This window comes from Trachemys scripta, chromosome 6 (assembly GCF_013100865.1).
Source record: "Trachemys scripta elegans isolate TJP31775 chromosome 6, CAS_Tse_1.0, whole genome shotgun sequence".
In the NCBI taxonomy this organism is placed as follows: domain Eukaryota; kingdom Metazoa; phylum Chordata; order Testudines; family Emydidae; genus Trachemys; species Trachemys scripta.
The window spans coordinates 38,694,038-38,704,312 of NC_048303.1; the positions used below are offsets into that span (position 1 = coordinate 38,694,038).

General features: G+C 44.1%; 1 protein-coding gene across 6 annotated transcripts in view; it reads left to right on the forward strand.

Annotated features, from left to right (window-relative positions):
• ERBIN (erbb2 interacting protein) overlaps positions 1 to 10,275 on the forward strand; it is a 244,021-nt gene that overhangs the window by 123,319 nt on the left and 110,427 nt on the right. The gene's annotated exons all lie outside the window — the stretch shown is intronic.

The window sequence follows — 10,275 nt, forward strand, 5'->3', positions numbered from 1 at the left end:
ACACACTGAACTGCACCACCACGAGTTGGTTCATTTATTTTAAGCGGCCAAATTGCAAAGCATGTGCATAATTGTTTATAGGATCGGGGCTGTAAGTAGCAGTCTGGAGTCTGAAATACTGAGATCTAAATCTTGTGACTGGAAACAGGCAAAGAATAACCAGGGGCCTGTAATAATTATCATTATTGGTTTACTGTATATAGTTTCAGCAGTGGATTCCATTTGCTGAATCCAAATATAAATAGTTTATTTTGTTTAATATTAACAAAATTAAATGCTGTACACAGCTAATTCTTAGTGTAAAAGGAAAGTCAGAAATTTGAATGTTCTTGATTGGATTTTGTGTGTGGGGGGGTTTATTTTATTTTATTTTATTTTATTTTATTTTGCCAAATTGGTAGTTTTGTGCTGACAGGAGCAAATTCAAACATTTCATATTGTCAGGGCTGGATTAACGCAAGGGCTTTAGGGGTTGCAGCCCTGGGCTAAGGGGGGCCCTGGTGCAGCAGGGCTTAGGCAGGCTGCCTGCATGCCATGGCCCCACACGGCTCTCAGAAGCGGTCGATTGCTGGCATGTCTCTGCGGCCATGGGCCCGGGAGGCGGCTCTGCGCACTATCCCCGGCCAGTGGGAGCTACAGGGGTGACGCTTGTGGGCACGGGTAGCACACGAAGGCACGCTGTCCCCTCCCCCAAGGGACGCGCAGAGATGTGCCAGCAGCTGGCTGCTTCTGGGAGTGGCGTGGGACTATGGCAGGCAGGCAGCCAACCTGCCTAAACCCTGCTGCGTCGTCGGCCGGGAGTAAGCGCCTCCTGGCTGGAGCCTGCACCTTACACCCCCTCCAGCACCCCACCCTCCTGCCGCAGGCAAGAATCCCCTCCTGCACCCAAAATCTCTCCCAGACCCCGCACCCCCTCATGCACCCCAACCCCATGCACCAGGTCAGAATCCCCTCTAGCACCAAACTCCCTCCCAGAGCCCGCACCCCTCACCCTCTCCTGCACCTCGACACTCTGCCCCAGCCTGGAGCCCCCTCCTTCACCCAAACTCCCTCCCAGAAAGAAATTAATATAACAGCTGTTCTAAGGTAAGAAGTAGGCTATTTTTAATTAACTTAACTAAATTCTACATGTTTTAAGACTGAAATGTAACCACAGAACGGCTTTATGTTAATTGAAAGGCAAGTTTAGTATAGCGTTAATAGCCTCGATGCCATCATTGTGATCACTTTGTTTTAAATTAGGAAAGAGACTTGTATATGGGAACCCCACAAAATCTACTAGCCCCAGACCCACAGGAGAGTTAATCCGACCCTGCATATTGTTAGCAGACTTGTTTTTCTTGTTTATAGGAAAAAGTGGTGTGCTTGATCAGGAACTAAGTTGTTGCAGAATACAGTACAGTATCACCTCATTAATTCACTTTAATGATAGGAGACCTATTGCAGATTAGCATATTTTGCCTTAATTAACATTCTCGTACATTGCATAGCAATTAAAAAAAATAATTACAACAGGAAGTTGGGTTTACCACAATCACAGTGAAGTTTTCTCAGCTTGGATTAATGATTTTGTTTGAAAACTATTAACAAAAACATTCAAAGCCCGAGCAAAGTTGTTGCCTTTCCAGAGAATGAATAAAATCATCATTTAATCTGAAGCTTGGCATTCAAAGGGGTAAAACTATAGGATATAGAATGTTTATTACAATATGCAAACATAGCCAAATAGGAGGATAAAATTGATGTGCATATGAAGCCTGCTATGGAAATTGTAGAGGTCTGTTTTGTACATATCATCTCTTTTCTGAATGTCTCTAATAGTCCAGAGCTCTAAAGAAAAGAGAGATCCAGGTGTCACATTAGTCATGTTAGAGTATTCTGTATATTTAAGCTAGTTATTTCTGCACAATTCCATAATCTAGTTGTATAAAATTTACTGTTTTATTTGGACGACATGTCCATTTATCCAACTATAACTCCACAGAGTTACAAAAGGGTTCCTCTAAAAAAAAAAAAAAAAAAAAAAAATCTTGTTGTGGAAATATTGGTTTTTCCCTTATTGCTCTTTGTGACCAGCTTTATATTTGAGCTATTTTATTATTAATTTTCTAATGAACACAGCATTTTTATTGAAATATAGTAACTTGATTGTTATTAATTTGTTCCTGGTACAAGTGAATTAATAGTGTTAACTAAATAAGACCATCCTTAAATACTTTCACTATGACTATGATAAGTTAAAAGAAGTGTTCTTCTGTCTAGCCTGAACTGCTGAAAGGAATAACTGTTTCCAGTATAGCAGTTATTAAATGATATTTAAATGAATCAAAAGGTTTTCTTTGTTTTAGTATTAGGGCTAAAAAATTACTCAGCTCACAGACAAGGGGCAACTGATCAGTTACCAGCTGTAGAGAGTTATCCATCCAAAATAATGCAACCTTTAATTAAGCGTACAAAGATCTGCTCAAAGAACATTTGTTACTGAGGCATAAAGTATTTTAAGGAGGCAGTAGCTGTATAATTTGGTATCTCAAACTGTGAAATAACTTTTTTTTTTTTTTTTGTATTTTAAATGTTATGGGAGCAGTAGTAGCTACTTCATAGTTAAGACTGAAGTTAGCTTCCTATCATAAAATCTAATTTTCAGTCACTCACCACAATTTGAACTCTTCCATCCCCAACCAAAAAATCCCCACCAATCTTCCTGAAAATTTACATGCTACATTTTATCCTCGGATAGACTTTTTCTGGGAAGCTTGATTAAAAACCAGAAAAGGAGTTTTTCTCTCCCCTTTCATCCTGGCTGGTGAGATAAGTTCCCTCCAGAATGTGTGATAAATTTGAAGCTGTCCCAGGCTTTTCAATTTGCTATGTAAAGAAAGGGGGAGATTCCCCCCCACCCCCCGCCTTATTTTCCCTAGCTGCAGTTACTGCAACAGGGGAAGTTCTGTTGTCTCTCCCTTGTATCCTCAAAGCTTATTCCTGGCAATTGGCTACATTTTGTTGTTAATATTAAACATGTTTCAATGTTTATACCAACCAATGAGAATGAATCTTATACAATCAAAAAATATGATTACATTCAATGATTTAAATCAAGGTTTCCTATTGTCTAATTTAAATTGGGGATTGATGTAAAATTTGATTTTAAATCTACCCTAAGGCTAGGAGGCCCAAAATTTGATTTACTTGTACTTTTATGCTTATATATATATATATATATATAATAGTAAGCATAAACCCCTAAAATGTACCTTTTTTCTAAAAGAAGACAGCAGTCCAACATTCATCAACAATCCTGATAGGACAAACCAGTATATATGTACAATTAAGACCAGACAAATTGGTAAGGAAAAAAATATTTCATAACTTTCAAATAGTGCCTAAAAAGCTTTGTAAAATTCAAGCGGTGGTGGTGGTGTGAGGGGGAATCTTGGTGTCCTCCAGTAAACCATCATCAGGATAGTGTTTGGTGGATCATTAACATCATATACATTCTGGGAGGCAATCTTACTGGTTTTGCCAACTCAGAGTAAGTTCAAATAGGAATGGGTGAATCCAGTGGAGACTGTGATTTTGTGAGGCTTAATGAACTTTAAAAAGTATCTTACAAATTTGAAAAATGTATATTAACTCCTTTTCTCCATAAATGAAACCCACGTTTTTAAGACATAATCAATAAAAACAACAAGGGAAATTTGTGCTATGCAAACAATGGTGAGGAGATCCAATGAAAGATTTACTATATATATCTATATCTATATATAGTTGTTTTTCTGTCCAGTCACTTAGGCCATGTCTGCACTACCATTTAAGTTGGCAAAACTTATATCGCTAAGGAGTGTGGGAAAAACATCCCCCCTGAACGACATAAGTTTCACTGGCATAAGCACCCTTGTGCACAACACTGTGTCAGCAGTACATGCTCTCCTGCCAACATAGCTATCACCACTTTTTAGGTTGTTTTATTATGTTAATGGGAGAGCTCTCTCCTATCATCATAGAGTGGCTACACAAGCAAACTTACAGTGGTGAAGCTGCATCAGTACAGATGTGCTGTTGTACGTTTGTTAATGTAGACATGGCCTAAAATAAGCTTGGGTTAATGTACAGTTGCCTTAGGGGTGAGGTAATTACTATATGTGATGAAAATACTATGCCACAGATAAAATGCAGTAAAATATGTATTCAGGCTCATGATGCAGGCCATCCTCCTATTGTGCATGTGTCTGGCAACAGTGGTATTATTTTCTTCCCTGTGCCTGCAATGGCACTTCTTAGACACGATGTAACCCTAATGTAGGCCAAGATTCAGCAAAGCACTTAGTCAGGTGTGTGCTTAAATGCCTTGGTGAACTGGGATCTCATTTTACTTGTATCTCTAATTCTTCCACCCACTGAAAAGCAGACAATGATTAATTTTGTCACAGATTATTCTAATTGATCCATCTGTATTTAATGTTTTAAACATTTTGGTAAAGTAGAAATGTTTTCTGAGACAGAGTGTAATTGAAGTTACAGAGAATGGGCCAATGCACACCCCTAACTGTCAAGGCACAATGAAAAATTAGGTGAGTCACCACACTCATCAGATAGAAAAGGCACATGAGCAATTAAACTAACACAGTTATTGAGGCTTTAATATTTTATAATGGTTGAATGTTTGTACAGCACCTAGCCCAATAAAGTCCTGATGCTGACTGGGATAAACAAAACACAGACCCTGCAGTTAAAGAGCCTAAACTAACAGTAACATACAAACAACATATAAGCAAAATATTGTCATAGTTACATATATTGGATTTCCCCAAGCCGTTATTTTCTCTCTTCCCCCATCCCTCCAGGACTGCCCTGACCCAGTTCTCTCTCCAGGGGCCTCACCCAACTATCTCTACCAGTGCTAATCCAGCATGTCCTCCTTCCATTCTGCAAATCCCACGTTTTAGTTTTGTTCTTAACCCTTCCTATTTTGTTACCGCTACTTTTTGGTTTCTTCTAATGCCTTATGTCTCACTCTTCCTTTAAATGTCCCTCTCTAATCACCAGGAAAATGCTTTTAGCCCCTTCTACTTTCACATATAGTTCAGTTCAGTTTTGCATGTGGACATCGGAGGTTCTGAAAGCAACCTGAATGTCCTGAGTCTCTGGTGTGACACTCCCCATGCTCTGCTGCTGCTGCTGTTGCTGCTATTGCCTCAGTCTCTGCCTTCCTGGGGGAGTACGGACCTTATGAGTAACATATCTTGTCATTGCCAATTTCATTACACAGTGACTCTATCCAGAATACACTTGTGTAATTAAATTTTGTTCAGTTCACTTTCAAAAACATCATATGCTCATGTTTAGGGAGCAATCTGGATCCTGGTCTCTTATTTTTGAGTGAGGGATAAAGGTATTAATTTAGGATTAGAGCCAAGGAGTTCCTAAATGGTTTCTCAATGACCATTAACACTCAGTGAGGATTTTGTGACCCATGTTGTTGTTTTTTGAAATAAACACCAGCTGTATGGTTTTTTGGTTTTATTGTGAAATTAGTAAAAACAAACTTAGTCACTTCAACTTGTCACTAAAACTAAATACTAAAAATATTTCTATTTATCTAAGAATTAGCAATACAATTAGCAAATTGGAGTTACAACTGAACTTGAGATAATAAATCAACCAATTGATGACCATATGGAATGGATTCAGCAACTGACCAAAGCGTTAAATTAACACAATCAAGATTTAAATAATGAAGTTGGCATAAGGCTTGATTAACTGGTATCACTGGAAACTAAAGGAGACACCATCTACTTCCCTGCCCTTAGAAATAATGCTGAGTTCCCTTCAAAGCTGCATATTACCAGATGATTTTCACCATTGGCTCTTTCCCCATCTAATTTATTCACTGTGGTACAGTGTGGTTGACCACCTCTAACTGCCCCTTTATGGGCAGAGAGTGTGAGGTAATATCTTTTAGTGGACTAACTTGTCTCTCTAATATCCTGGGACCAGCACGGCTATTGCATACAACAGTTTCTGCAACATTCTTATGGCTCAGGATAACACAAAGTGCTTTGAAGTAGGATTTACTTAAAATCTAAATATACACATGCTATTTCTTTGATAGTCACACGCTCATTCACACTTTAAAAAGTGCAGAGGAAAAATAAATAATACTGTGGATGTCTCCACTAAAGAAAAAAGAAGTGTTACTTAAAAAAAAAAGTCTCTTCAGCTTGCATGGTGTTAGCTTCAGGGCTAGGACTGCAGTTCAAGGATCAGATGGTGTCATCTGGTTGGTATCTCATGCCGATGGGCTTTCTTGGGCTCTTGGCTAGACCAGCTGGCATGGCCTGTGAAGTCTTGGTCTCCTCCTTCCTTCAGCTAGCTTCAGGACATAAGACACACCTTCTTCCATGTTTACTTCGATCTTTAAGTTTGCAACTTCTGGGTCGCGCCACCCCATGACAACTCACTGGAAATCTGCAGAGCAAATTGGGATTACAGGCCTCATACCCCAGTAACATGATCCACTCAGAGTTGTGGGGTGAGCAAGCTGACTTTTAGATCATCTGAAAAGTGTTTTACTGACAGTTCTATGATACAATATACCACCAACTGCAAGTACAGGTGTACTGATAATACAAAAAACATGGAATCAGTAGGGGATGACTTAGAAGTGCTGAAAACCACATCTCTTAAATTTGGGGTGCCAGTTAAGAGATTCAGCTGGTCACATTCCTTCTTAGGCTTCTACATGCTTTGTGCAGGATCAATGGCTATTGTTGTTGTTCTTAATCTTCACCCATACTTCCAGTCATGCATATTTTCACTCAGCATTTAAAAAAATATTCTGGGCCTTGCTGGCAACATAGGGGAACTTTACTATTTTAGCTTGGTAAAAAGTCACTTCTTGGAAACAGAGCTCTCTTAAGAAATACAATTAAAGGTTGTTACAAAAACTTCTTCTATTTTCTTGTGTTGAATAGGCTTAGGTCAGATTGGCTTATTTAGCTCACATCTGTCATGCTAAACATCTACTCAGAATATACTTGTTAGTGGATAATTTTGCAATCTAAGAGCAGGTGATCATGATTTGGTTTCTTAATAGTATGGAACTGGACAGGTGTTTAATATCCTTACATGGTTAATTGACGTATAAGCACACCATTGCAGGTATGTAATGCTATACCTGTGACTGGATTTGCTGAGCAGAAATTTGTCATTTCATCAAAGGTAGATTTTTGAAATTTTGAGTAGCAAGACCACTAGGAAATGTACTGAGGAAACAAGGAAGTAGAAATTGTTATAAAAGAAATAAATAATCTCCTAGAGCTGGAAGGGACCTTGAAAGATCATTGAGTCCAGCCCCCTGCCTTCATTAGCAGGACCAAGTACTGATTTTGCCCCAGATCCCTAAGTGGCCCCTTCAAGGATTGAACTCTCAACCCTGGGTTTAGTAGGCCAATGCTCAAACCACTGAGCTATTCCTCCCCTCCAACTATGTTTTGTGCAGTGCTTAACTAAACAAAAAATATTTGCTCTGCTAACACTATTCTGTCCTTCATGTACACCTAAGTTCAGAAAAGTAGAGAATCTTGAACCTTGCCTGTTAGTGTTGCAAGCGCATAATGTGTCATTTTTAATATAACTTGTAATGTCAAGATCTTGTCTATAAGATGTGGATCGAAGCAGAGTCCTGGCTTGAAGGGGGCTTGATGACCATCTGGACTAAACCTTGTTAAGGCTAGAAGCAGCAGTGCATACTATTATCATGCCATAGAATCAGTTGGGAATCAGGGTTGGGAGCTGCACCGGGTCAGAACCAAGTCAGTCAGCTGAGGTAGAGTGAATGGAACAGAGGCAGGGCAAGAGCGGGGGACCAAAAACCAGGACTAGGAATGAGGCAAGGTATCAGGAGTAAGGCTGGGGCCAGGAACTAGGAGCAAGGCAAGGTATCAGAAGCACACAGAGGGGTCTGTTGCAAGAGCAAGCTGGGGATCCGTTGGCTTGCACAGACAGCCTCTACATGTTTTCCTTAGGCCTTAAATACTGTTCCTGGGTCACTCAGGAAATGCAGTAGGCACTGACAAGACATCTAGTCGTGCTTGAACCCATAGGGCTCATAAACTGTCATTACCTCTTTGCCAGAGCTGTTGTGTGGTGGTGTTGACACAGCAGCTTGCACATACTCAATAACAGAATAATAGAATTGTAGTGCTTCAAGAGACCTGACGAGGTCATGTAGTTGAGCCCTATGCTGAGTCAGGATCAAGTACACCTTAACCATCCCTGACGTGTGTTTGTCCAGCCTGTTCTTAAAAACCTCCAGTCATGGGGATTCCACAATCTCCCTTGAAAGCCTATTCCAGAGCTTAACTATCCTTATAGTTAGAACAGGGGTGGGTAAACTACGGCCCTCGGGGCTTTGGATCCGGCCCGCAAGATTGCCCCCCGTGACGCTGTGGGCCCCGCGCCACTCTCAGAAGCAGCTGGCACTGTGTCCCTGCGGCCCCCGGGCGGGGGGGTAGAGGGCTCCGTGCATTGCCTTTGGCTCCAGGCACCGCCCCCCGCAGCTCCCATTGGCCGGGAACAGGGAACTGAGGCCAGTGGGAGCTTCGGGGGAGGTACCTGGAGACGTGGCAAGAGCAGCGCATGTGGACCCCTCCGCCTCCCCTCCCCCAGGGGCTGCAGCGCTTCCTGGAGCGTCACAGGAACAGGGCAGGCATGCAAGGAGCCTGCCCTGGCCCCGGTGCGTGCCACTGCCACGCCAGAGCTGCTTTAGGTAAGTGGGGCCAGAGCCTGCACCCCTCCTGCACCCCTGCCCTGAGCCCCCCTCATACACTCCACACCCCTCTTGCACTCCACACTCCATGACCTGAGCTCCATGCTGCACCCTGCACCCCAACCCCCTGCCCTGAGCCCCCTGACGCAGTCCCCACCCCTTCTGCACCCCTGTCCTGAGCCCCCTCCTGCACTCCGCACCCTCCTGCACCCCAACTCCCTTCCCTGAGCCCCCTCATATGCCCGGCACCCCTTCTCTACCCCAATCCCTTGCCCTGAGCCCCTTCCTGCACACCACATCCCCTCCTATACCCCATACTCCCTCCCACACCCCAACTCCCTGCCCCAGCCTTGCATACAATTTCCCCACCCAGTTATGGCCCTCGGCCCAAAAAGTTTGCCCACCCCTGAGTTAGAAAGTAGGATTGTCAAGCAATTAAAAAAATTAATCGCGATTTATCACACAATTAATCATGCTGTTAAACAATAATAGAATGCCATATATTTAAAATTTTTTGGTGTTTTTTACATTTTCAAATATATTGATTTCAATAACAACACAGAATACAAAGTGTACAGTGCTCACTCTATATTATGGGTCGGCAACCTACGGCACGAGTGCCAAACACGGCACGCGAGCCGATTCTGAGTGGCACGCTGCTGCCCATTGAGAGGAGGAGGAGGAGGAAGGGCAGAGGGGCCGGAATGCACCACACTGTGGGAAGAAACGGGGGAGGGGGAAGCTTAGCTGCCGCAGGATCAAGCTTCTGCCTCCTGCCCCCGCAGAGAAGAGCAGTGGGGAGGGGGTCCCGGCCCCCCCGCCCCACTCAGCCCCCCTCCCCACCGCTCTCCCCTGCGGGGGCAGGAGGCAGAAGCTTGGTCCTGCGGCAAGCTTCCCTCCTCCCCTGCTTCTTCACACAACGTGGTGCATTCCAGCCCCTCCTCCTCCCCCCAGAGGAGCAGAGCCGAGCGGCAGCGTGCTCGCTGCTCTGTAGAGCAGGAAGAGAGAGGTAGGGACGGGCCTGGGGGAAGAGGGTGGAACAGGTCATATCCCTCCCAGCCCCCTGCCATGAGCTGCTCAGGGCAGGGGGCTGGGAGCACCCGCACGAGCCGAGCACCCCAGCCTTCTGCCGTGCACCTCCCCACCCCAACACACACCCATCCCTCTGCCCTGCACCCCACAGCCCCAGCCCTCTGCCCTGAACCCCCACCACACCCAGTCTTGTGCCCTGCATGTCCACACACCCCAGCCCTCTGCCCTGACCTCGAGTCCCCCCAACACCCAGCCCTCTGCCCTGAACCCCCCCACCCAGCCTTGTGCCCTGCACCTCCACACACACCCCAGCCCTTTGCCCTGACCTTGAGTCCCCCAACACCCAGCCCTCTGTCCTGAACCCCCCCAACCCAGCCTTGTGCCCTGCACCTCCACACATACCCCAGCCCTCTGCCCTGACCTCGAGTCCCCCCCAACACCCAGCCCTCTGCCCTGAACCCCCCCCCACCCCC